We start from the raw sequence: 27,631 nt of genomic DNA on the forward strand, positions 1-27,631 counted from the left end.
ATGTCAGGCGCATAGATTATAGCCAAAATAGCTGTCAGGCGCTGACACTACACCTAATGATTTTTCATAGTCCTTTACAAAGATCAAATTTTATGTTTTGATATACCAGTTGATCAGCATGTTGAATGAGTGTTACATTTTTTTCTGAGAGAAAATTTCTCCTAATTCTACGCAACCAATTTTTTATCAAAAAAAAAAAGGCAACTGTTGAAACCTGGAGCTAGTTCTTTCTCATCATCCTTCGGGACTGAGAACATATTCCCATATAAATAAAAACAGAAACAAAAATAGACCCTGTTGGGACCAAGGCATTTGTTCAGGGGAGACTCCATGTCCTCCTTAAATTGGCTCATAATGTCGGTGAGAGAAGAATCATCATATTGGTTTCCAAACAGTCCTGACAACTGTATCAGAAGTCATCGTGCTGGTGTGAAAAGAATCGTCATGATGTTCAAAACATTTTGAGTATTTCTGTGCAGCCAGCTGAAGAGAACAGTTCTTTTTGCCTTAACCACATGTATCCTAAGCTTTTCTGCTCTTCTGTTTCCTGATGTACGACAGACAGGCCAGTTCCCAACCTGTAATCAGCTTTCTCTAGAATGTACAAAAAAAAAAAAAAAAAATCATGCCACGTGCTAAGGAATTCAACTTTTGCGGTTACATGTTAATTTTCCTAATTGATAAGATTCCCTACTTTAAGGACGTAAAGCCCTAGGAGCAACTTCCCTATTCGAAACGTTCAGTTTTTTACATGTGCTTCCATCTGTGCACTATTCCTGCGGTGAGGTCTGTTCACACACACAGCAACACTCGTTCTTGATGTCCAGGCTCAGTCAGGTCTGAAGAATGGCTGTCATTTCTTAGACTCACCTGTGAATCTGTGAGAAGTGACCGGAATGAATCAGACAGAAACCGATGGGATTAACTTCCTTTTGTAATCTGTTTAACTTACTAGCTTTGCTCTCCTCTTCTCATAGAAAATTATTACTATTTTGTATATTGCATGTTTGCAGAGCCGTGTAAGTTAATGTCTCACATTATCAAAAGTTCCTATAGTCCTCAATGAGGGCAGCCAGTTTGTTGGTCAATTAGAAAAGAGCAAAAGTACATACCTAGAAGGGAAAGTATTCAAATCCATCCTTTGTATCTCAACATTTTGTGTCCCCAAAATATTCATTTCCAGGGATGCACGGATGTTGAGGTACTCAGCAAAAGTTGGGGTCTACTAGTGGACTTCAGGTTGCCTGCTGGAGTCTCCATGGCACTCCCAGAAGCTTACATGTCACATTCAGCCTGCTTAAAGACAAGCATTGGCACCTCCTTATGCATTGGGCTCCTCAAGATTCAGCCGTATCTTCGCTACACGGACGTGCCTTTCTTCTTCCCATACAACATCCTTTCCACTCAATTACATGAGAGGAGAGAAGAGGAACGAGTTGAGGATAATAAATCCTGACCATCTTGCAGATGAACTAACCAACCTGAGCACAAGAGGAACAGGAGGATGTGAACAGGCTAGAAACACACATAACGTGAGGCTGGTCTCCCTGCTCTGAGCAGCATTCAGGCATCATGTACTGGGCAGACTTTATTCTGATTGGTTGGTGTCTTTGCCATAGGATTGGTTGAATATTTTTTCTATTTATTTTACACCCTTTCATATTTTCCACTTTTACAAAGATATTATATTTATATATAAATTATAAATATAATAAATATGTTTATAAATTATAAATATATATAAAATAAATTATAAATATATATAATTATAAATTATAAATATAGTAAACATATATATATAACATTGTGCAAACTTAAGATGCACAATATAATTATTTGATATTTATGTTTATTGTGAAATGATTATCACAATGCGTTTAGTTAACATCCATCACTTCATAGCTATATCTATTTTTCTCATAAGGAAAGCAATTTTCAAATATTTAATACAGTATTAGTAACTTTAGTCACCATGCTGTACATTAAATTCCCAGAACCATTTTCTCTTATAGCTAGTTTATAATCGACCACATTTCCCAATTTCCCCATCCTCCTACCCCCACCTCTGGTAACCACCAATCTTTTTTTCTATGAGTTTGGGTGTTTTTTTAGATTCCATATGTAAGTGAGATCATATCATATTTGTCTTTCTATCAGACTCATTTCAATTAGCATGATACCCTTAAGGTTAATCCATGTTGTTGAAAATGACAGGATGTCCTTCTTGTTAATAGCTGAATAACTTTCCATTATATATGTACCACATTTTTTTTTTTAATTTTTTTTTCAACGTTTATTTTTTATTTATTTTTGGGACAGAGAGAGACAGAGCATGAACGGGGGAGGGGCAGAGAGAGAGGGAGACACAGAATCAGAAACAGGCTCCAGGCTCTGAGCCATCAGCCCAGAGCCTGACGTGGGGCTCGAACTCAGGACCGCGAGATCGTGACCTGGCTGAAGTCGGACGCTTAACCGACTGCGCCACCCAGGCGCCCCATGTACCACATTTTTTTTATACAATCATCTGTCAATGGACATTTAGATTGTTTTCATGTCTTTGCTTTTGTAAATAATGCTGCAATGGAGATGGGGCTTGTTGTCTTGCAAACTCGAGAGTTTCCTGGGTGAAATCTGAAGCAGGTCCCTGTACATGGAGGGCAAGGAGAGACCAAAGAATGAGGCAGGCCGTTCCTTTCTTGTATGGTCACAAGACAAATAGATCTCCTGACTTGCTCAACAGAACGTTAGTTTATGCAGAGGCCTTAACTGGGTTCAGTCAAGTATTTAGTCCATTAGTCTTTCAAAGCTGCATTCCTGAAATAGCTCCAGCTATGGGAATGGTGGGCAGAGCATACCTTCCAAGGACAGGGAGGGAGCGAGGAGCCTCCAATCACCCAAGTTTCGTATGGGGGTCAACCAGAAGTCACATCCTCTTAATTACCTCTTCCAACAGGGATATAGATAGCTCACTCAAAATAAAGATTTCATTTCCTTCTGAAGGACCAAGAAGTAGAATTTCTGGACAATATGGTAGTTATATTTGTAATTTTTTGAGGAACCTCCATAGAGTTTTCCACTGTTCTCACCAACAGTGCATGAGGATTCCCTTGTCTCCATGTTAAACAAAACAAAACATCCTGTCAACCTAATATATTTTATCTGCAATGCTGTCCTTCAGAAATGAGGGGAAAATAAAGACATCCCTGAACAAACAAATGCTGAAGAAGTTCTTCACCACTTGCAAGGAATACTGACAGAAGTTGCCAATTAACATGGATGCCTATTAACATGGATGCCAATTAACAATTATATTTGTAAAACTCACTGGTGATGGTAAATATATAGTCAAAGTCAGATTCTCTGATATTGTAATGGTGGTACATAATTCATTTACAATATGGTTTAAAAGTTAAAAAACAAATGAGTTAGACATAACTACACTACAATAATTTGCTTTTGATCAAATATTTTGAGTGGTCACCTCAACTACTGTCGCTTGGTTGAAATGCCATGTATCATTTCATCATTTTCAAAACCACAGGAAAGTTTTTTTTTTTTCCAAACGAAGGTAAACAACCTGAGATCACAATATGTTCTGGTCATTAACTAATTAGTTAAGAGGCTTAGGACAAGCCACTTTCTCTGTGGTCTAGTTTCCTAATCAGAAATACAGGGATGGAATTAGGTAACACTGAAAGTTTAATCCAGATCCAAAGCTGTGTTTATCTGGTTATGTATTTACCAAATACAGAAACACAAGTTACTGCTGCTGATTATGGAGGGTCATTCTTGAGGAAAGGTCACTGTGTCCCATATGGGAGATGCTCATGTATACAGAGGTATTCATTCATTGATCAGCTATTTATTGAAAGTCTCATAAGTATCAGGCACAGAGTTAGATGCTAGGACTATTTGCAGTGAGAAAATACATCTATGGACCAAAATTAAGTGAGTTTAAGAGTTACTGGGCAGGCTTATTCTCTGCAAGAGACCATGGGCTTTGGGTTCAAATAGACTAGCTTTGAATTCCAGGCCTGTCCCTTAGTAACTGTCATTCAGACCTTAGAACCATACAAGATTTACAAGGGATTATTCAGTGTGTTTGATGGGCTAAGTTTCTACATGGGTAGCTATAATAAGCCACGTGTTCATTTGCATCTTGCAAATAAGCTCTTTTAGCTAGAGATTTTCATTACTAGTCTCTTCCTTGTGGGATGAAGTTCTTGTAAGTTGGTAATTGCATCATGCCTTTTAAGCAGGAATAAGTAAGTTTAAATGTACTCCTGATCTATAGATTTATTAACGTGTGAGCCCTAGTTAATTTGAGCAGCCTTTGAAAATATTCTTAGGAAACCTAGGAAATGAAGGAGAAAGGAGGCCTGTTTGTGAACAGATGGTAGGAGCAGGTAGGAAGGAGGATGAGATTGAATCTGTAATGAACAAATACTCCTCTTCATTTTATATTAACCAGACAGCTTTATTATTTGATGAAATGACTTGCCCCTTTATATACTTCTTCTCTGGTATTTAATAACTGAACTGAGCATTGCTTCAGTGGTATACTATGTCTGGAAACTTCAGTCCCAGAATTATAAGAGTCTGTGATTGAAGGAGTAGGGTAATCAAGGATAGGGCCCCCATATTCTAGTCCATCTCTCAGCAATGTTCTCTCCTCAGGAAATGCAGACAAACTGGATCAGAAGGGTGGACAATAAGAGAAGTAACAAACAAACAAGAAATCCACAAAAATTTTACGTTCCAAATTATTAACACATATAAATTTATGGTTCAGAGAGAGAGAGAGAGAGAGAGAGAGAGAGAGAGAGGGAGAGAGAATACTGTAATGGTCAAAGATAAATTAAAATAACAACAACACAGCCTAGATCCTAAAGGTTTTAGATTCTAAACCCTGGATCCCAGTGTTTTTGATTGTTCTTTTTGTTTTCTTTTGAGTTTAGTTTTATTAGTATAAGAATACTTAACATGAGATCAACCTTCTTAAATATTTTTATTTTTATTTTTAACTTTTTTTAATGTTTATTTTTAAGAGAGAGAGAGAGGGATAGAGAAAGAATGAATGGGGGAGGAGCAGAGAGAGAGAGAGAGAGAGGGAGACAGAGAATCTGAAGCAGGCTCCAGACTCTGAGTTGTCAGCACAGAGCCCAATGCGGGGCTCAACCCCACGAACTGTGAGATCATGACCTGAGCCAAAGTCGGACACTTCACCGACTGAGCCACCCAGGCACCCAAGCCTTAAATTTTGAGTGTATAATACATTATTGTTGAATATAGTTACAATTTGTGAGCACATTCATCTTGTTGTATTGAAACTTTATGCTCATTAATTTAGTAACTCCCTTTCTCCCCTTTCCTAAGCCCCTGGAAACTAGCATTCCACTACTTGATTCTATGAATTTGACTATTTTAATGCATGATATAAGTGGAATCATGAAGTATTTGTCTTTCTGTGATTGGCTTATTTCACTTAGCCTGTCTTGTAGGTACATCCATGTTATTGCATATCATAGAATTTCCTTCATTTTTAAGGCCAAATAATATCCACTGTATGTATACACCACATTATCCTTATCTATTCATTTCTCTATAGATTTAGGTTGTTTCCAGAACTTAGCTATTGTGAATTATGCAGTAATGAACATAAGAGTGTTCATTTCTCCTCAAGATTCCAATTTTCATTTTTCTGGATACCCAAAAGTGAAATTTCTGGATCATATGATAGTTCCATATACATTTTTTGAGAAATCTCCACACTGTTTTCCATAGCAGGGACACCATTTTGCATTCCCACCAATAGTGTACCAGGGATCCAATTTCTGTACATCTTAGCCAAAAGTTATTGTCTTCTGTGTAAGGTATTATCTAATTGTGGTTTTGATTGTTATTCCCCTGATGATTTGTGATGTTGAGCCTTAAAAAAAAATACCTTTTAGTCATTGATATGTATTCCTTGGTGAAATGCCTACTCAAGTCCTTAGGCCATTTTGTATTTGGATTATTAGCTTTTTTCACTGTTGAGTTGTACAAGTCCCTTATATATTTTGAAGACTAACTCCTTATCATAAATATGGTTTGCAAATATTTTCTCTGCCTTGTACTTTGCTTTTTTCACTCCTGATTATTTTTTTTGCTGTACAGAAGCTTTAAAGTTTGATTCAGTTTCACTTGTTTATTTTTTCGTTTTGCTTTGTCTGTGCTTTTGTTACAGTATCCATGGAATCATTGCTAAGACCACTATCATAAAGCTTTCTTTTTGTTTTCTCCTAGGAGTTTATTTTTTTTTTTAATTTTTTTTTTCAACGTTTATTTATTTTTGGGACAGAGAGAGACAGAGCATGAACTGGCGAGGGGCAGAGAGAGAGGGAGACACAGAATCGGAAACAGGCTCCAGGCTCTGAGCCATCAGCCCAGAGCCCGACGCGGGGCTCGAACTCACAGACCGTGAGATCGTGACCTGGTTGAAGTCGGACGCTTAACCGACTGCACCACCCAGGCGCCCCCCCTAGGAGTTTATTATTTCAGGTCTTGTATTTCAGTCTTTAGTTCACTTTGGGTTTATTTATATAACATAAGTATCTAATTTTATTCTTTTTTTTTTCCTGTATATATCATCTTCTCAACACCATTTGTTAAGAGATTATTCCCCATTGTATATTCCTGGCACCCTATTGAAGATGAGGTTACTGTATATAAATGGATTTATTTCTGGACTCTCTATTTTGTTCCATTGGTCCACTGCATATGTTTGTTTTTATGCTGATACCATACATTTTTTATTATAATAGCTTTGGATGTAATTTGGAATCAGAAGTGTGATGCTTCCAGCTTTGTTTTTCCTTCTCAGGATTAATTTAGCTATTCCTTACCTTTTGTGGTAAGGAATTAAAAACAATTTTTTTAATGTTTATTTATTTTTGAGAGACTGAGAGAGACAGAGCACGAGCAGAGAAGGGGCAGAGAGAGAGGGAGACACAGAATCCGAAGCAGGCTGTAGGCTCTGAGCTGTCAGCACAGAGCCCAATGTGGGGCTCAAACTCACAAGCCATGAGATCATTACCTGAGCCGAAGTCAGATGCTTAACTGACTACCTATCCAGGCGCTCCCATATAAATTTACATTTTTTTTTCTATTTCTATAAAACATGCCACTGGAATTTTTATAGGAATTGAATTAAATCTGCATATTGCTTTGGATGGTGTGGACATTCTAACAATATTAAGTCTTCTAATCTACAAAATGTGTTTTTATTTGTAGCTTATTTAATTTCTTTCATCAGTGTTTTGTAATTTTGAGTGTACAGACCTTTCACCTACTTGGTTAGTTTACTCCTATGTATTATTTTTATGTGATTTTAAATGGGAATGTTCTTCTAATTTCCTTTTCAGATAGTTTATTTTTAGTGTATAGAAACGCAAGTGATTTTTGTATATTGATTTTATATCCTGGAAATTTACTGGATTCATTGATTAGTTCTAACAGCTTTTTGGTGGACTCTTTAGTGTTTTTTCAATATAAGATCTTATTGTCTGCACACAAGAACAATTTCACTTCTTGCTTTCTGATTTGTATGCTCTTTATTTCTTCTCCTTGCCTAATTGCTCTAAGACTTCTGGGACTATATTAAATAGGAATTGTCTTTTTCCTGATCCAGGAAGAAAAGCTTTCATTTTTTCAAAGTAGATATTAGCTATTAATGATGTAGGCTGTTGGCTTTTTATATATGGACTTTACTATGTTGAAATAACTTACTTGTATTCCAAGTTTACTGTCAGCTTTTGATCATGACAGGGTATTGAATTTTGGCAAATATTTTCTGTATCTATTGAGACAATCATGTAAATTTTAGCTTTTATTTTGTTTAATATGGTGTATCACATTAACTGCTTTTCATATGTTGAACCATCTTTGTATCCCACAGATAAATCCCACTTGATCATAGTGTATGATCCTTTTAATATGTGGTTGGATTTGGTTTGCCAGTGTGTTGTTGAGGATTTTTGCATATATATTGATCATGGATATTGGCTTATAGTTTTCTTTTCTTGCAATGTCTTTGCCTGGCTTTTGTATCAAGGTAATGCTAGCCTCATTAATGTGTTTGGATGAGTTCCTTCCTCTTCAATTATTTGGAAGATTTTGAGAAGGAATGGCATTGATTTGTCTTTAAATGTGTGGTAGAATTCATCAGTGAAGCCATCTGGTCCTGGGCTTTTCTTTGTTGGGAGATTTTTGATTACTGATTTTTTTTTCTCTCAACCGCTTTGGAAATAGAGAAATAGAGCTTAGGAAATATAAATGTGTATCAGGATAAAATTCCCATGGGACAAAGTGTTTTGGAGTTAAATATTAGTGTATGTTCAGAAGAATGGCTAATAGGTAATTCTAGCCTTGTCCTTTGACCCCCTCCCACACACACATTCGCATACACACACCTTTTCCCCTTTTTACCATATTAAGTGGAATCTTGTGATCACACTTTTGGGCTATCTCCTCTAGTTAATCCTCCAGGCACATAAGAGCCTAGTACAGGCTTCTCTTATTTTCTGTATTAGAACAGTCACTGACTCAAGATGATAAAGCAGAATGTACACACCTAGGGAAATGTTGTGGTCTGGAGACATTTGCACTCGCCCCAGCTAGGAATATTTATTTTATTTTTGCATATATGAAAAAAAATGCCTTACTCTGTCTGGAAGGAGTCTGTGGTTTTCGTCAAAGAGACAGAAAAGAGGGCACTGCAAAAGTGGGTGAAAGTTCTCTGAAGATCCAGGAGGTGCTCCTTGTTCTCCACCATCATGTAGAAGAGGTGAAAGTGAAGCAGAGTGAGATAAACCCACTTGCTCAAGGCCACACTGGCAGAGGGTAGAGGTATAAGGAGTATTTTGAACTTCAAACGCTGGTTAGGTTTTTCTACTGTACCATTCTCAAAGCCATCAGAGGAATACATTCTGTAGTCCCAAACCTCTAATCTGCCTATGTATGAAGAAGAAGTCCTTCAATATCAAATGTGTAAATGTGGATAATATACTCAGTGTCAGGACCAAGCACTGACCACTGGCATGGAGAAGTATGACATAAGATATTGCCTAATGGTGGTAACATAGCTACATAAAGCTGTCTATAATTATTTGCTTAATCTCCAAAGAGGCCAAAGATGCTGGGCATAGATCAGCCAGCTATATGGAAGGGTGCCTTTTACTTCATTACACACACAAATGTTCAGCTGGGCATTGTAACATTCCTGTTTGTCCCTGGTTAAATATTTTTCAATGCAGGCTTTGGAAATCAGTGCAACCTGTGGGCACTACCAGAGAAAAATAAACTACATATATTATACCACTAAACATCAAGAGAATGTCACAGAAGCAGGTTGGGGTCAAAACTGAATGGGAAATGGGGAGAGGGAAGACATTTGGCCTGCTGCTCAGAAGGCAGTCAGCACAGGCTCTGGATTTAGATTGCCTGGGCTACAGTTGTACCTCTGCCTCTGTTTGAGATAAATATTCCAGGAACCAGATTCTGATACAGGGATATGATTGCACTGTTGAATCAAAACATGTAGGGGAGTAAAGGAGTAGGGTGAGGCAGAAGGAGAAGTTGAATAGATACAATGCAGGGACAATAGAGAGTCTCCAGGTTGCTCTGGAGTTAGAATGACCTACTGGGATCACTCTGTGAAGCAGCGGTGCCAAACCTTTATATCTCTATACTAATAAGTCATTTGACACAAGCAGTTCCTGGAGAGGATTGTATTCTGGGGTGAGGTGATCTCTTTCCAGCTGAAGGAAGTCCCCCAGAAGGTCTCAGCTGATAGCTGTCAGCTGTCAACACTTCCAACAGCTGAGGGAATGAGTACATTAATCGTGAAGTTGGAATCTTGGTGATGCACAGTGTCCTCTATGGTCCACTGCTTGTAGCACTCAGATCCAATTGTTTCATATAATTTGTGAGAATAGCACAATTAGATTTATGTTGTTCTCTTTTGCTAAAGAAATTTAGAAGAAAAAAATAGTGGACTAAACTATTGGCCCTGTTACTGCAGCTGACCTTGAAGGCACAACTTAATCTCGTCTTGCCTCTTCCCTACTATCCGTTCTCGATTCTCTGCACCCTCAGCTAACACTTCTGGTAGTATCAGAGGTAATTTTGTGGGGTGACTGATACCTGCATCTGATATGAGGGACGTGAGTGCTTGGTAGCCATGCTTTCCTTAGGCTAAGGCCACTGGTCTTCTGTATTTACCATCAAAATTAGCAAGAGGCACTATAGTAGGTGATCTGGGTACCTAAAATATTCTTCCCTGTTTATAGTATATAAGAGCTACCTCCATCAACAAAGACTACCTTATGTGTTTATTCTAGTCAAGATGAATCTTTGTACTTTCTAGGGTGAAAGAAGTCCAGTTATAATCAACTCGTCATCAAATGGTTGTGTTTTTCTTTGTTTGTTTTGCTTTTTGTTTTGTTTTGTTTTATCTTTATAGTTGGTTGGTCTTCTTGAGATGGGATGCCATCTGTTTTATGATGGATGCCCTCTGGTTAGTGTTGACGTTAACATGTGACATTAGGATCATTACACTTCATGCCTACTCTCATAGGTCCATCCACATTTCTCTTACTTTAATTCCTTGTTCCCAATCTTTCATTTTATGCAAAGTCTGAGCCACAAAACAAATTAGTTGTTATTGTTCATGGTCAGTGTATATATTCTTCCCCCAGGCCACTACTCTATCTATACAAAGAGGAAAGAAAGTACACTGGTCAAACTTTGCCCAATGGGAGTATTGTACCTCCTTGTCCCTTTTAATATCACTGATGAGTGTGGCTGAAATTTGGCTTTGTTCCCCTTCTGTCAGCTAGTCTTAAGTCACTAACCCATGTAGCCATAGAACTGAGCTAAAGGAGAGGAACCCATGAAACATTGGTGGTTGACACGGGGGTCTGGACTACCTTCTTGTGCCATTTATTTATGCCCTCTCCAAGAGGTATTTGTTATATATTATGACTTCATGGGTCTTATGAACTCAACTCATGATGGATAATTATGGACACAAGGTTACTTGAAGCCCTTTTTTCCAAATCTCAGAATATTACTAGTGATCCCCCAAACTATATTATGTTTCTCCTATTGTAGCCTCCAAAAAATTCCCTATGACATCCTTTCCCATCATAGATATTTCTAATATCATAGAATCTGCATTATATATATAGCCCAAGTAGCAGAAATACTTATATAGTAGCCTAAACATGTTGGAGACCCCTTTCTTATTTTGAATCCCAAAGCTGATAATGTTTTGTATCACTTGGAAATGGTTCACAACAGTATTTCTAAGTATGAAATAATCTACCTCCAGAATCTGAACAGGCTTACCAGGATGCCATGCTCTATTAGCCACTTTCATAGCTTTCTATATAGTAAGACCATATAGTTGCCAGCCTAGGTGTTCATTGTTATAGACTAAATTGTGTCCCCTACAAATTAATACATTGAGGCCCTAGCCTCCAATGTGACAATATTTGAAGATATTTCCTTTGAGGAGGTACTTAATGTTGAATGAAATCATAAGAGTGGAGCCATAATGTGATAGGACTGGTGTCTTTATGAGAAGAGAAAGAGACACCAGGATTGTGTATGTACAGAGGAAAGGCAATGTGAGGACCAGAAGGAATCTCCCTGAAAGCCAGGAAGAGAGACCTCACCAGAAGCCAGCCCTTTTGTTACCTAGATTTTGGAGACTCCTGTCACTTGAACTCTGAGAAAATGAATTTGTTATTTTAGCACCCAGTTAATGGTATTCTATTATACAGCCCGAGCAGACTAATATACTCATTATGGTACTTGTGCTTATCTTGCTTTTAATGAAAATCTACCACCTAGCCTCTATTATTGCTATTACTGAATCCAGCTCTGTAACAACATCTACTACTGTAAGTGCTAGCCTGTGGAGGACAGCCACCACTGAGCTTCTCAGTGATACTTAATGATTCTTCTCTCTAGTGTGGTACAGCCTCTCCCTAAGGAATGTGGTGAAAACCTCAAGACAAGGGAAGGCAACCTGGCTATGTGCACGTGCATGACAACATAGATCGCCCATTCAGACTGTATGTTACCATATATGGGAGACAAAGGAGCAAAAGTTGTACAAAAGGCTATACCCTACTGTGCTTTAGGTTCAGTTTTTCAGGTATGAACCCACTGAGCCAATGCCAGCATGACTAATAAAGTTGCCTCCTGGACAGAAAACCTCAGTGTCCCATTTCTCTGTGCAAGAATCCTGCTACATTTCTTGGGGGCTCACGTCCATGATTCAGAGACAATGCATTTCCACCTCCTTTGTCACTAGGGTGTGAACCTTGGAGTACCGGGAGAAGCAACCTCACCTGGCGCCATCAGACTGCTTGATCTGTAGGAGACTAGCCCCTCCTGGTGTCCCGGGGGGAGGGCGCCGGATGCACAAAGGAACCTGGTGAGGCCCAGGAACTAGCTCAGGGAGCTCCACCTGTCAGACTGGTAAGAACCTGGGTTCATTTTGGTAGACCTGCCCCTAAGAGGCAGAGGGGGAGCCAGATCACCTCTCAGTTGCCTGAGTAGTTCTATAAGGAACAAAACATCAACTCTAAGGCACTGGGCAGTGGGTTGGAGTTGCTGTGTGACTGTGTGTGAATGAGATGGACAGTGAAAAGATTCCTACCTGCTCAATGGGCAAAAGTGAGTGTTGAGTCCCAATCTCTGGCTCTGTGGCCATCTGATATGGCTTAAGGCAGTGTCAGACTTTCTCAAGAGTCTTATCTGGGTCAGGGCTTGATACTGAACCCGCCAATGCTAAGAGGTGCCTGAAATATCTCTGAGAGGAAAGCAGCCAGAAATGGACAAAGCAGGTGTGTGTCCTTTCCAAATTGTCCCTCCCTTTCCCCTTTTTCCTCTCTTGTGCATGAAAGTTGTCCATTAGGGGGAGGAAATGGATGGAAAGTATAGTAAACTAACTCCCCTAGAGTGTGTGTTGAGGAATTTCAAGAAGGGATATTCAGGAGATTATGGTGTGAAATTAACTCCTAGAAAGCTCTGGACATTCTGTGAAATTGGCCATCATTCAGGGTGGGCTGGCTCTCCAAGGGCTCACTTGATAAGGAACTAGTTGGCCTAGTGTTCAGGGTCATTGTGGGGAATCCAGGCCATCCTGACCAATTTCCTTACATTTACTGTTGGCAAGACCTGGTCCTATCCCAGCTGCCTTGGTTAAATTCTGTATTGAAGAGAACTGTAAAATTATGAGGGCTCGTGTCATGGCTTCCTCCAAATGCTGGCCAAAAACTGAAAAACCTATACACTAGGAAGATCCTGGGGAACCCCACTGCCATATTCCCCACTGTACCCCTCACTGCCACCTGTGCCTCCAGCTGTGTCGACTACTGAGACCCTACCAGAGCCTGCCCCTAGTTCTGAGGCCTCACCACCTCTCCAAATGTGACCAGCTCTCCCGGAGTACCAGTTATAAACCCATATACCTCTCCTGGAAGGCAACTACAAGATCAGGCCATAAGAGACAGTCCCTCCCTGCAGCAACACTGGGGAGCCCTATAGATGCCACTGAGGAAAACTAGGTTACCCTTCTATTATGATAAGGAAGGCCAGATCCAAGGAGACCAGCATGTTTTTGTGTACCAACCCTTTACCACTATGGACCTCCTAAATTGGGAGTACCATACTCCCTCCTATGATTGAAGCCCCAGGCTATGATTGAACTAATGCAGTCCATAATTCAAACCCATCAACCTACTTGGACAGACTGCCACCAGCTTCTCCTGACCCTCTTCAACACGGAGGAGTGTCACTGAATTACCCAGGCTGCCCTAAAATGGTTAGAGGCGAATGCCCCAGCTGGGATACTGGACACCCAGGCCTATGTTCAGGCTCATTTTCCTGGGAAGGACCCCAAATGGGACCCAAATGACTTAAGTGTAGATGGAGGGCTTGCAAGGACTAAATAGTATCAAGAAACCATTCTAAATGACATAAAGGAAGGAGGAAAAAAGGTCATAAATATGAATAAAACATCAGAAGTGCTCCAGGGACCTGAGGAGAGCCTGAGCTAGTTCTATGAGAAACTATGAGAGACTAGAGGCATTTTGTCTCTACGCCCCTTTTGACCCAGAGGTGCCCATTAACCAGTGGATGGTCAATGTGGCTTTCATAGGTCAGGCCCAAGGGGACATCCAGCATAAGCTGCAAAAGCTAGAGGGTTTTGCTAGTACACATGCCGGTCAGTTGCTGGAAGTAGCTACTAAGGTGTTTGTCAACTATGACCAGGTGGCACAGAGGAAAGAACACCAGAAGATGCAGAAAAAGGCAGACTGGTTAGCTGCTGCCTTGGTGGAGCTGTTGAATGCTCCCAGAAAGGTACCCTGCAGGGCCAGGGTTGGGGCCAAAAGGGGAATGGAAGGGAGGATCATCTTGCCCAGGACCAAAGTTAGGATGGAACTGGTGTGCTCACTGTCCTCAGGAAGGCCATTAGAAAAACGAGTGTGCCCTGCAGCTGGGTAATTCTCAGCAGGGCCCCAAGCAAAAAGAAAGAGGTCATGTGGTCTGGGGCAGTAGCTACCAGCATCAGGGCCTCAGGGGCCCCAAAGGTGATTTTGTGGGGCTAGCCGCCATGGAAGACTATGAAGAGGACTAGGACAGACCAGAGTCTATTTTGTTAGGCCCCCAAGAACCTATGGTCTGAATGAATGTGGGGAGCTGACCCATCAACTTCATGGTAGATACTGGGGTGAAACACTCTATGGTAACCCAACCCGTGAGCCTCCTCTCACAGAGACAAGCCACCATTGTGGGTGTCATGGGCAATCAGACATGTGGTCCCTTCCTGCTGCCTTGGTGATGCAATTTAGGTGGCCATGAAGTCATCCATGAATTTCTGTACCTCCCCAACTGCTCCATGGCTTTAATAGGCCAGAACATATTGAGAAAACTGCAGGCCCTGATAACTTTCAACTCCCACAAACAAGCTGCTCTGACCCTACGAAAGCCAGAAGCAAAGATTATGACTCTCACGATTTCCCAAGGGGAAGAATGGCACCTTTACAGTCTCATGGAGGAGCCACAACAGGGATCTGAGCTGCCCTTCAGAGTAGCAGGGGTGTGAGCTGAGGACAACCCACCAGGACTGGCCCAGAATATACCTACAAAAATTGTAAAACAAAAGCCAGGGGCAGAGCCCATCCACCAAAACCAATATTTCATCCCTTGTAAGACACAGATAGGGATATGGAAGCATCTGGAGAGACTTCTAAAATACTGGATCCTCCAAACCTGTAGGTCATCTTGGAACATGCCTCTCCTACCAGTCTAGGTGACATGCACCGATGACTACTGGCCAGTACAAGACTTGCACACAGTAAACCAGGCTGCCGTCACCCTGTACCCAGTTGTTCCCAAACCCATACACTTTCTTGGATCTTATCCCCATCAAAGCTGCCTTCCTCACATGCCTAGAACTCAAGGATTTTTTCTTCTACATCCGCCTGGCCTGCCAGAGTCAACCAATATTTGCCTTCCAGTGGGAGAATCTTGAAAATGGTGACAAGGGCCAGTTGACTTGGACCAGATTGCCTCAGGGGTTTAAAATTCCCCAACTATTTTCGGCACTGCATTAGACTCAGACCTAAGAGCCTTCCCAGCAGATCAACAGGGCTGTGTTTTGCTTCAATATGTAGATGACTTACCGCTGGCTGGAAGGCCTCAGGAGGATTGCATGAAAGGACTCGGCAACATGTTACCCTCCTATGGGAAGCTGGCTATAAGGTCTCAAGGAAAATGCCAAAATCTATCAAAAGAAAGTCAAGTACCTTGGCTTCCACCTCTCCCAGGGGCAGCACCAACTCAGCCTGGAGAGAAAACAGGCCATTTGTTTGATCCTGGTTCCATCTACCCGACCCCAGTTTCAGGAGTTTCTCAGGGCCACAGGTTTTTGTAGAATCTGGATACCTAACTTCCTGGTCTTGGCAAAACCCATTTATGAGGCCACAAAGAGAGGAGGGCAAGAACCTCTGTTATGGGAGCAAGTACAGCAAAAGGGCCTTTGAAGAGATCAAACAGGCCCTCACCAACATCCCTGGTTTGGGTCTCCCAGATATGTCCAAGACTTTCTTCATGTACATTCATGAACATACTGGTGGGAGTCCTAACCCAGATGTTGGGGTCATGGCATCATCTGATGGCATATCTCTCCAAACATCTTGACTCTGTTACCCAAGGCAGGCCACCCTGCCTATGGGCACTTGCAGCCATGGGCCTCTTAGTGTCTGAGGCTGACAAGATAACTATGGGACAAGAATTGACAGTCCGAGTGCCATGTTCAGTATTAACATTAATGGAATACAAGGGAAAATACTGGCTAACCAACACCCAGATAATCAGATATCAGGCAATGCTATGTGAGAACCCACACATTCACGTAGAAGTAGTGCCAACCCTAAAACCTGCAACCCTACTGCCTGTCAGTCCAGGTCAACCAGATCATGACTGCATTGAAGTCATGTATCAGGTGTTCTTCAGCTGACCAGACTTGAAGGACCAGCCCCTCAAGGACCCCGATGCTGAGTATTTCACCGATGGTAGCAGTTTTGTGAAAGAGGGAGAACACCTCACAGAGTACTCCATGGTGACCCTGAGTTCTATCATTGAGGTCAAACCCCTGCCAAAGGGGACTTTGGCACAGAAGGCAGAGCTCATCATGCTAACCCAAGGGATATGTGTTAATATATACACAGACTATGGGTATGCCTTCACCGCCCTCCATGTACACGGGGGCATTCTATAAAGAGAAGGGTCTAATAAACTCAGGAGGAAAAGACATAAAGTATGATAAATAAATCCTTGAATTCGTAGATGCTGTGTGGGCCCCTAAAAGAGTGGCATTCACACATTGTCAGGGACATCAAAGGGGAGACACCATGGATGCACAGGGAAATACTAAAGCAGAACAAGAAGCAAAGTTTGCGGCCTCCAAAGGAACAGCGGAATCAGTGGCTTTAACCACCGCAGTGTTCCCTAGTCCACTTGCAGAATGGGACCCTAACTATTCTCAATATGAGAGTACCTGGTTTAATACTGAAAATGCAAGCTACCACCCAGGTGGATGGTGAAAATTTGAAGACAGCTGAGTAGCAATTCCTGAGCATTTCCTGGCTCCCCCTTTTGTCAGGTAGTTCTATCAGGAAACCCATATTGGCCAGACAGCTCTCAAGACTCCACTGAGCCAACATTTCTCCATCCCTCAACTCTCCAGAATAGCCCAAGCAGTATGCTAATAATGTGAAACATGTGCCTGAAATAACCCACCTATATTAGGAAACCCATCTACACTGGGACTAAGTGTTGCCAATCACCTGTTAGCCCCACTAAGGGTGGGATTCTCCCTTTATGAAATCCTTTATGGCTGTCCCCCGCCCCCCATTTTCAAGGGAATAGGGGATCTAAATGAGATAGGCAATATAACCCTAAGGCAACAGATACAGGCCCTCAGCTCTACCCTAACCACTTTACACCACTGGGTTAGGGAGAAATTACCTGTCAGTCTGACCACAGACACTTACTCCTTTAAACCAGGAGATGCTGTATGGGTGAAGGAGTGGAATGTCAACCTCTAAAACCCCTCTGGAGGGGCCCATTCACTGTCATTTTGTCTACCCCTACTGCAGTAAAGGTAGCCAAAATGGGTCCATGGATTCACCACAGCAGAGTGAAGCTAGCATCTCTAAACTGGGAGTGCATTCCTGATCATCAATGCCATGCAAGCTGACCATACAGAAGAAGCAATCTACAACTCCAGAGGCTCTGGGAGACTGCAGCCCGTCTTTAGTCACCCTAGAAGTGGACTAATTTATGCACGGCAGAAGCTTGAGGAATTGACAGTCCAGTGGAACAAACAGACTGTCCTTATCTTCTATATGTTTCCTTACTGTGATGCACTGTCACCCCTTGTTTCTCAATGTTGTTGTGATTCTTGCTCTACTTTTCACCATAGGATTGGCAGAGGCCACCTGGGCCAGCTGTGAGTATAGTAAGAGGTTTCTGTTAGCATTTACCTTCCTTTTGCGGATAGGATGCTTCGTTGGTATTGGTTGCTTCTAATCTGGACCTCTTTTGTAGACCTAGATTCCTCATCATGTGACCCACGTATTCGCATAACCAGCTCTGGTCAGGGAGTCACTTGGACCTTACTATACCATACCCATTTCTCATGCCAGAGAAAGATCCTGGGGACCTACATACACATTAAGACCACTTATTCTATCTTCCAGATAGTGTATTGACTGGTTTCAACCCACAGTATTCACTGAGCAAGAAGTCCAGAGCCACCCTCCAGGCAAGGGCAAAATGAACCAAAGGATACAACTCACTAACCTAAAACAACCAGTGTCAATACTTTTTGATGTGTGCTTAATCATAGTTGATGCCCAGTCAACCTTTGCCAATGCATGTGGAGGACTATCTCGGGAATGGGAATACAGGCTAAATGATAAGTACATGTGTGAACTGTTCTCAACTGGGGCCTGTTTTGGGTGTGCCTGGACTGCCCAGTCTTAATGTTACTCCTGGAACTACATATCATGGGCCAGAGAGAAGACAAAACAGCACTCCTTCAAAAGGGGATGACTACACCAAATTGTCAGCTGGGGACCCCTAACCCAGTTAATTTTACTGGTCTTAACGTGGGAGACCCCAGATGGAGAGGTAGCTGGCAGATCGGGATATGTATCCATGGACAGGGCACAGACCCAGGAACTGTATTGTAGTTTAAGAGAGTTACTGTCACACATAATGCCATGACCACCAGGTCTTTCATTCCTTTTATGCAGAAATGGAGAAGGATCTTCCTCCTGTCTCTGTCACAATGAAAAATCTGTTTCTGGCCCTAGCAGAGACTATAGCCCAGACTCTAAAGATCTCTTCTTGTTATTTATTTGGGGGAACAATGGCATTGGAGGCTAGCAAATTAGATCCCTGTGAACCTTATAATGGGACAGAATGCCCATTGGGGTTTGGCTCCTCAAAACCTCAATTATTAGGAAAAACTGTCTTGCCTTGTGGGGAAGGAAGTTCACTGTCTCTGTTGGAAGCTTAACATGCCTAGGCCAAAGATTTATAACTCAGCTGCCCAGGAAGCCCAATGGTAGGGGACCCCAGATCACCGTGAGCTAGATCCCCACCCCTTCTCTAACTTCCCTCATCTCCGAGAGGCCTGGGATAATGTTGACACAGCCATCAAATGGCAGGCCCTAGGTGGACTATACTGGATATGTGGAAGGACAGCCTATACAGAACTTCCTTCAGCAGGTCAGGGTCATGTGTGCTGGTAACTATTCATTGATCTTTCTTCCTGCTTCCACTTGCCAGAGGGGAAACATTTGGGAGTCCAAGTGTATGGGGACAGGAAGTCTCAAAGGAAATGATGTGCCCTGCAAACTGGCAATTGGAAAGATGCTGAATGGCCTCATGAGTGTATAATTCAATATTATGGCCCTGCCACCCGGGCAGAGGATGGGTCCTGGGTCTACCACACTCCCATTTACATGCTAAACTGCATAATCAGGCTGCAAGAAGTTGTAGAAATTATAACCAATAAAACTGCCAGAGTTCTTAACTTACTAGCCAAGCAGGAAACCAAAATGCTCAGTGCTGTCTACCAAAACCACTTGGTCTTGGATTACTTGCTTGCTCCTGAGGGAAGAATTTGTGGAAAGCTTAACCTGATCAACTGCTGCCCACAGACAGATGATGAAGGAAAAGTCATAGAGGTGATCACAGATCAAATGAGAAAGGTTGCTTATGTCCCAGTCCAGACCTGGAAAGGTTAGGACTCCAGGGAGTTATGTGGAAGATGGTTTTCAACTCTTGGGGGATTCAAAACCCTCACAAGTATTAGCCTCTTGATTTGGGGATCTTGATTAATCCTAGCTTTCCTAGGCCCTCTGGTTATACAGTCTATCTCCAACATCGTAGATAATGATCAAAAGGAAAACAGTTATGCATGTGATTATGTTATGGAAATATAAACCTCTGAACCAAGATGATACTCTTTGACCCCAAATAGGGGGTCTGAACATTAAAGCAGAGAATGTGGTAGAGCCCCTCCCTAAGGGATGTGGTGAAACCTCAAGACAAGGGAAGGCGACCTGGCTATGTGTGCATGCAAGACATTCCTCATGACTCTGTAACATAGACCACCCATTCAGACCATATGTTAACATACTTGGGAGAAAAAGGAGCAAAAATTGTACAAAAGGCTACATATACCTTAATGTACTTGGGGATCAGGTTTTTTGGGTACAAACCCCACTGAGCCCATGCTGGCGTGAGGAATAAAGTTGCCTCCTGGACAAAAAGGCCTCGGTGTCTTGTTTCTCTGTGCATGAATCCTGCGACACTAGCACATTCCTTATCACCATGGAACATGGAATACCTTGTAGGCTCTCATCCTGAATCATTCAGCTGGTATATCTTCCAGCCTTAAATATATATCTACTAGAGTATGCTCATTCTCTAAAATCTTTTGATTCTTTCTTCCAGAGCCGTCTTTTATTCTTGCCAGTTATGGAATTTTTACATCACTTTTAGAAGATTCGTTTGGAGTCATCCTAACTTGTTGGAAACATCTCTTGAAATCCTTAACAGGTATTAAATCCCATATCACAGGAAAGTGCTCACATATCAGTAAACTCCATTATCCAGTTCTAGGTTCTGCTCTTGTAAGTCTATCTTCTTCAGAATCCTGTCCCATATGTTTTCTTCTGGCTCCAAATGCCACATGTTGGCTGTATCCTATAGCTCCTCAGTACATAATCTTTTATCCCTTAGAAGATCCAGCAGTTCTGTGGCCAGGTTATGTAGTAATTTGACTCTAGCTTTTTTTCTGATGGCAAGCTGGAAAGGGAGGTGGAGGTAAATCCTGTGAGGCAGGGACTCTGAATTTTCTTCAGGGAAGGAGAAAACTCTGGCCTTGAACTGGGAGGAATGAGCCACTTCTTCCAGTGAAGAATGTGGAAAGGGAATCTGTGGTTCCAAGGTTTTTGTATGCATAGACCCAGATCCAGTCTCAGAATCCAATTCTTTCAAACTAAGTCTCCAACCTTTGCATAGCAGATTAGCTAAGGCTGACAAGTCAACCTTCTCTGGAATTCTGCTCTTAAAATTAAATCCTGGAAGGGAGCCTGGGTGGCTCAATCAGTTGGGTGTCTGATTTTGGCTCAGGTCATGATCTCACGGTTCATGAGTTCGAGCCCCTCATCAGGCTCTGTGTTGACATCTCAGAGCCTGGAGACTTCTTCTGATTCTGTGTCTCCCTCTCTCTCTGCCCCTCCCCAGACTCATGCTCTGTCTCTCTGCATCTCTCAAGAATGAATAAACGTTAAAAAATAATAATAATAAATCCTGGAAGGAAGCCTCAGTTTTCCTGAGTCAGGCTCAAGTCTCTTGATATGCTGCCAGTGAGTCCCTTTAGCTTTCATACTTCCCTTTCAGTTGGTGATTAATCATTCTCAATCATCTATTGTCTTTCTGCAATACACCCTGGGTACTAAGCAAAATCCATCAGATTACATGGGCATTATAATTAGTATTTACCAGATCTTATATTGCTGCTACCAGTACTCCCACCAGTTTCTGGTCCAGGATCATAACCTTGAAAGTTTTCACAAGTACATCATTATAGCTTGTTAGAGTTGATTATTACACCACCAAACCCTAGGACTTTTTATTGCCAGTGAGATGGCTAATTCAGCTCTAAAGCCCATTGAAGAGGTTTCCCCCAGCTCCTTGGGCAAGTTCTGGTACCAATTGTCTTAGGTTGATTTCTCAAAAATAGACTTTCAGAAGGAGATTTGAGTGCAAGAATCCCCTGGGAATGATACCTATGGGATGCAAAATCACTAGGATTGGGCAGAAGGAAGATTTGGGCTATGATGCACTTGCAACAAAGACCTCAGCCAATTTCACTGGGAGCTCCGGATCTGGGACAAATCTTCACACATTCACCTCTGGTGACAGAGATGTCTGGTGGCAGACTTTTATAGGCCCTCACCACAAGGCATTGGCTGTAGGCTACCTCCAAGGAAGGGACATGACTTTGGGCTTGGTGATTTCTCTGCTGAGGACAATGTTCAGAGAAAAACTCAGCTGTGAGCAGCCAGTCACCAATGCTCCCAACAGCTCAGGGAAAGGATATCTTATATCTCATAAATTTAAGAAGATACTAAGATTTTAGGTTACTAAAAGGATTAGATAATTTAATTCACATAAAGTGCTCACTAGTGTATAGGAAGCATTCAAGAAAATGTTATATCCCAACAAAATATGCTAGTGCTTTAGTAATAATACTAACCGTGACATACATGAGTTCAAACTGTATAGACTTAAATAGAGATGTGGTACTCCACATTGTATTAAGTAATCCTCATTACATTGTTTTAAATAATTCACCTTGTTACCTTAACAGTCCCTAAATAAATAGAAGTGACATTAATGAGGACCAACTCCAGAAGTTTCCTTTAAGAAAGTTTTTGCTACCATCTTGCCATATTATTTGGCAGGCATTAACAGAAGAGTATAGACTTACTTGGCCTAGAACTGCCATTCTATAGGACATTTCCAAGTCATAGTTTATAGATAAGGGTGCTTGTTCTGGATTCTAGGAGTAGTGAGAAAATTGAAGGAAAATGGAATAACTGACTCAAGCAAGAGATCAGTGTAAAGAGTTTGGGGCAACTGGGATGGATATTGAGGAGCAGTGGAAAAAATATTTATTGGCTATTATATAATAAAGAGAAGTAAAGCATTGGTATTTCAGGAATCAGGCTTGTTTGTGAATCCTGTGTCAGATTCTTAGATCTAAAGGTTATCTTAATTTGTGCAAGTTTAGAAAGTAACTGCTTCTCATGAATTGTTAAAGGAGCATAATAATCCTGCCTAGCTCATAGGTTTGTTGTAAGAATTAAATAAGACACAGTATTTAAAGTGCTTGGCAAAATGCTCATCGGTACATGGTGAGTATAAATATTTACTGGTTATTAGAATTATTATTAAGCATCTATAAGAGTAAGACCATCGACTCAAGCAATGGTGTTGATAATGATAATAAGTAATAGAGCATATAATTGAGAACTGCCTAACCTAATCTTTGTCCTCAAGGAAATCACCTCATATATATTAGGGTGCTTGAAACAGTCTCTGGACTTACCTTGATGAAAGTTCACAGTCAAGCTCTGTACTTAGACCTTGGGAGAAAGAAAATGGTACATATTTCAGATATAGAAAAATGTTTTAATGGTTTGCCTTTTAACCAATCCTTTCTAGCTCCTATGTTCCCTCTCTTGTTTGTCTCTTCCTTTAGCAAAGTGTTAAAGCCCTTTTCTTTTAATGACGGGCAGTAAAAGGGCACTGTGTTTCTGCAGGACCCAGCTAAAATCTGTTGACATTCAGCGAAAACTGGATAATCCATTCATTATTTATAGACCTGTTCACATAATGCAAGACGTTTCTTTTCCTTTTTTTTAAACAAGCCACACAATAAAAATGTTTAATTAATGGCATGTGCAAGTCTTAAGCAAAGATTTACTTGTTTTGTAGATTTAGCAAATTCTTTCAGCCGCTTCCTCCCAGATGCTGACAAGCCTGTTTGTTTATATTCATTAGCTCTTTTAAAACCCAGCCAAGTATTAGGATTATTTTTGAAGAAGCTCAGGTAGTCTCTGAAGTAGGGGATATAGGTCTTCAGAATCTCACCTCCCACGTATAGACCCTTTATGAAACATCTGCTGGTCTTCAAAGGAGGTGTTAGATGAACTTGTCCCAGCTTACTGGAATATAGGGGAAAAAAAAGTTCCACATTAGATAGAAACTTTTATCACCTACCCACTTATAGACACATCAAAAATGTGTTTTTAAAAAATCTTCCACTGGAGTGCCTGGCTGGCTTAGTGGTTATGTGTCTGACTCTTCTTGGTTTCGGCTCAGGTCTTGATCTCACAGTTTGTGAGTTTCAGCCCTGCACTAGGCTCTGGGCTGACAGTGTTGAGTCTGCTTGGGATTCTCTGTCTCCCTCCCTCTCTGCCCCTCCCCCACTCTGTCTCTCTCTCTCTTAGTGGGATTGCACTGAATGTGTAGACTCCTTTGGGCAGTGTTGACATTTTAGCGTATTTGTTCTTCCAATCCAAGAACATGGAATATTTTTCCATTTCTTTGTGTCTTCTTCATTTTCTTTCCCATGTTTTCTATACGTTTAAGGATACAGATATTTTACATCTTTGGTTAGGTTTATTCCTAGGTATTTTATTGTTCTTGGTGTAATTGTAAATAGGATTAATTTCTTGTATTCTTTTTCTGTTTCTTCATTGTTGCTGTATAGAAGTGCAACCTATTACTGTACAGTGATTTTTGTATCCTGAAACTTTGCTGAATTCATGTATCAGTTCTAGCAGCTTTTTGGTGGAGTCTTTTGGGTTTTCCACGTCATCTGCAGAAACTGAAAGTGAGAGTTCGTTTTTGCCATTTTGGATGTCTTTTATTTCATTTTGTTGTCTGACTGCTGAGGCTAGGACTTCCAACACTACGTTAAACAACAGTGATGAGAGTGGACACCTCTGCCATGTTCTTGATGTCAGGGGTAAAGCTCTCAGTTTTTCCCCATTGAGGATTTTATTAGCTGTGGGCTTTTTTCATGTATGTTTTTTATGATGTTAAAGTATGTTCCCTTCTATACTGACTTTCTTGAGGGTTTTTATTAAGAAAGGATGCTTTATTTTGTCAGATCCTTCTTCTGCATCTATTGACAGGATCATTTGGTTCTTATCCTTCCTTCTATTAATGTGATATATCACATTGATTGATTTGCAAATATTGACCCAGCCCTGCAGCCCAGGAATGAATCCCACTTGATCATGGTGAATAATTCTTCTAATGTACTGTTGAATTTGATTTGCTAGTACCTTGTTGAGAATTTTTACATCCATGTTCATCATGGATATTGGCCTGTAATTCTCCTTTTTAGTGGGGTTTCTGTTTGGTTTGGGAATCAAGGTGATGCTGGCTTCATAGAATAAGTCCAGAAGCTTTCCTTCCATTTCTATTTTTTTTGGAACAGCTTGAGAAGGATAGGTAATAAACCTCCTTTAAATGTATGGTATAATTCCCTGGGGAAGCCATCTGGCCCAGGATTCTTATTTGTTGGGAGACTTTTAAAAACTCATTCCATTTCTTCACTGGTTCTGGGTCTGTTTAAATTTTCTATTTCTTCCCAGTTGAGTTTTGGTAGTGTGTGGGTGTCTAGGAATTTGTCCATTTCTTCCAGGTTGTCCATTTGTTGATATAAAATTCTTCATAATATTTTTTAATAATTGTTTCTATTTCTGTGGTGTTGGTTGTGATCTCTCCTCTTTCATTCGTAATTTTACCTATTTGAGTTCTCTCCTTTCTTTCTGAGAAGTCTGGCTAGGGGTTCATCAATTTTGCTTATTTAAAAAAAAAAACAGCTCTTAGATTCATCTGTTCTACTGTTTTTGTTGTTGTTTTTGTTTTTGTTTTATTTTTTGTTTTGTATTCTATATTGTTTATTTCTGCTCTAATCTTTATTATTTCTCTTCTTCTGCTGGCTTCGGGGTTTTCTTTGCTGTTTTGCTTCTAGTTCCTTCAGGTGTGTGGTTAGGTTTTATGTTTTGTTTTTCTTGTTTCTTGAGATAGGCCTGGATTGCAACATGTTTTCCTCTTAGGACTACCTTTGCTGCATCCCAAAGAGTTTGGACTGTTGTCTTTTCATTTTCGTTTGTTACCATACATTTGTAATTTCTTCTCTAGTTAAAGAATGGGCCTGGTTGACCAATTCATTCTTTAGTAGTATTTCCAAACTTTTTCCTGTGGTTGATTTCAAGTTTCATAGTGTTGTGGTCTGAAAATATGCATAGTATGATCTCAGTTCTTGTATATTTATTGAGGGCTGTTTTTTAACCCAGTATGTGATCTATTCTTGAGAATGTTCTATGTGCACTTGAGAAAAATGTATATTCTGCTGCTTTTGGATGAAAAGTTCTGAATATATCTGTCAAGTCCATCTGGTTCAGTGTATCACTCAAGACCATTCTTTCTTTATTGATTTTCTGTCTAGCTGATCTGTCCATTGTTGTAAGTGGAATATTAAAGTTCCCTGCAATTACCATATTCTTATCAATAAGATTGCTTATATTTGATATTAATTGATTTATATATTTTGGTTCCTCAAGTTGGGGGCATAAACATTTACAATTATTAACTCTTCTTGATGGATAGACCCTATAATTATGATATAATGCCCTTCTTCTTCTTATAATGCTGGATAAAGGGTTCTTGGCTGCATATTTTTCCTATTCAGCACATTGAATATTTCCTGCCAGTCCCTTCTCACCTTCCAAGTTTCAGTGGACAGGTATGCTACCACACTTATGTGTCTACCATTGTAGGTTAATGCTCATTTGTCCCTAGCTGCTTTCAGAATTCTCTTTATCTTTGTATTTTGCCAGTTTCACTATGATATGTCATAGTGAAGACCTATTGTTTTTGAATCTGAAAGTTTTCTTTTCCTCCTGGATTTGGATGTCTGCTTCCTTCCCCAGATTAGGGAAGTTCTCAGCTGTAATTTGTACAAGTATACCTTCTGCCCCTTTCTCTCTCTCTTCTTCTTATGGAACTCCTATGATATGAATATTATTATCTTTCATTGAATCACTTAGTTTTCTAATTCTTTCCTTGTGGTCTAGTATTTTTTATGTTTTTCTTGGCTTCATCATTTTCCATAATTTTATCTTCTATTTCACTTAATCTCCCCTCTGCTTCTTCCATCCTTGCTGTCACTGCATCTAGCTTATTTTGCACCTCATTTACAACATTTCTTAATTCGTTGTGACTATTTCTTAGTTCCTTGATCTCTGCAGCAATAGATTCTCTGCTGTCTTCTATGCTTTTTTCAAGCCCAACTATTAATCTTATGACTATTGTACTAAATTCTGTTTTAAATTTTTTAATATTTATTTATTTTTAAGAGAGGGACAGACAGAGACAGAGCATGAACAGGGGAGGGGAAGACAGAGAGGGAGACACAGAATCTGAAGCAGGCTCCAAGCTCTGAGCTTTCACACAGAGCTCGATGCGGGGCTTGAACCCACAAACCACGAGATCATGACCTGAGCCAAAGTCAGACACTAAACTGACTGAGCCACCCAGGCGCCCCTATTATTCTAAATTCAGATCAGATACATTGTTTATATCTGTTTTGAGCAGTTCTTTAGCTGTAATTCCTTCCTGGAATTTCTTTTGAGGATAATTGTTTTGTTTCATCATTTTGGATAGTTTTCTGTCCTTTATGTGCTTTAGTAGCTTGTTATGTGTCCTGAAGCTGCAAGCAGTACTATATTAAAAAGGGGTTATACATTCTCTATGGCCTGGAATTTTAGGAGATGCTTTTGCAGTGTGTTGCATGAGCTCTGTTGTTGTGATGCTGGTTGTTTTATCTCACTACTCATAGTGGTGGTTTGGACCTTCGACCAGGTGTGCTTTGATTTGTTTGTCGAAATAACCCTGAAAAAAATTT

The 27,631-nt window shown here is 40.7% G+C and overlaps 1 long non-coding RNA gene across 2 annotated transcripts; it reads right to left on the minus strand.

Annotated features, from left to right (window-relative positions):
- Window positions 1-329: 329 nt before the first annotated feature.
- LOC147576147 (uncharacterized) lies at window positions 330-23,879 on the minus strand. 2 transcript variants are annotated; one of them, XR_015242013.1, is made up of 3 exons: window positions 23,800-23,879; window positions 23,255-23,291; window positions 330-594 (listed from the first exon to the last, which is right to left on the minus strand). It is a non-coding gene; the product is annotated as an uncharacterized LOC147576147 (long non-coding RNA). The 2 variants fall into 2 exon arrangements; XR_015242014.1 differs by lacking the exon at window positions 330-594 and adding an exon at window positions 2,514-2,644.
- Window positions 23,880-27,631: the final 3,752 nt, after the last annotated feature.

The sequence above is a fragment of the Puma concolor genome, chromosome D2, assembly GCF_028749965.1.
Source record: "Puma concolor isolate L17-30 chromosome D2, mPumCon1.1.hap2, whole genome shotgun sequence".
NCBI classification, from domain to species: Eukaryota; Metazoa; Chordata; class Mammalia; order Carnivora; family Felidae; genus Puma; species Puma concolor.